Below are 1221 nucleotides of genomic sequence, written 5' to 3'. Positions count from 1 at the left end.
CCCCACCTCTTCAAGATTCCATCACCTCTTAAGAGCATCACATTGAGGACCAAACTTCCAGCTCATGAACCTTTGGGAACACTCTTAAACTATATTCAAACCACATTAGGGGCAATAGTCTCACTATGTGTGTAAACAATAGGTACTAAGTTATTGCCCATGGCTATTGGGACAGTGCTAGGCTGGATTAAGCAGTGTCCAATGCTCTGAACTGTGACCCTCCCCATCCCCCCAAAATCATATGCTGAATTCCCATCTCCCAGTATCTCTGAATGTGATTGCATTTGGACATAGGTCCTTTAAATAGCTAATTAAATTAAAATGAGATCATTAGCAGGGACCCTCATCCATCCCACATGACTGAGGCCTTCACAGAAGGAAATAAATGTCTGTAAAGGACACAAACACCCGCCAAAGGAAGTGTAAAGAAAGACGGAAAAGATGCCATCTCCAAATCAAGGAGAGACACCTCCGAAGAATCCAAATCTTGATTCAGGCTTTTAGCCTCCAAGGCAGCAAGAAATAAATTCCTGGTATTTAAGCTGCTCAGTCTGTGGGACTTTGTTATGGCAGCCCAGGCAAACCGAAACACAGAATGACCCAACAACCACCTGATACAGTGAATTCCCACATACAAAGTCATCCACCAAGAGCGAGCTTGTGAGTTAAATGGCATTTAAAGAGCAGAAAGTGGATGTTACCAATCCCTTCATAGGAACCAAGCCAGAGGCACAGAACCACTTAGTACCAACTTGGGGGCCATGTGGGTCACTCTGGCACTACACACCTCATTGCATCATTTCTGACAGTAAATTCAACTGTGTAACTAAATAAAGATGGCAAGGCCACTGGATCAGAAAGCTTACACTTAAAAATCGTGAATGTATTTGGCATGAACATTAAGGCTTCATACAGATGATATCTGAGCGCTTGATCTGATTTTTCTCCGAGGTCACACCTAGCACAGGCATTCCATAATGGAACTCAAGGCACCAATTAGACCTTGCTTGTTCCTTGATGCAGTTCTCTAAGGCTGTTAGGATGAGCACGGCCAGGGCCCAAGCATAGGCTGGTTGGCAGAGTGCAGCTGATTGCCATTTAAGCTCAGGTGTCCAGGCAAGAGTTCCATTATGCTAAAATAGACCCCTTCTGGCATTGTGCCCTGGGGCAACATAACTCCTGACTTCCCCTGTGGAGAGCAAGGCTGATGACATTGCTAGA

This window comes from Marmota marmota, unplaced genomic scaffold (assembly GCF_001458135.2).
Source record: "Marmota marmota marmota unplaced genomic scaffold, marMar, whole genome shotgun sequence".
NCBI lineage: Eukaryota > Metazoa > Chordata > Mammalia > Rodentia > Sciuridae > Marmota > Marmota marmota.
This window is presented reverse-complemented; position numbering follows the sequence as displayed.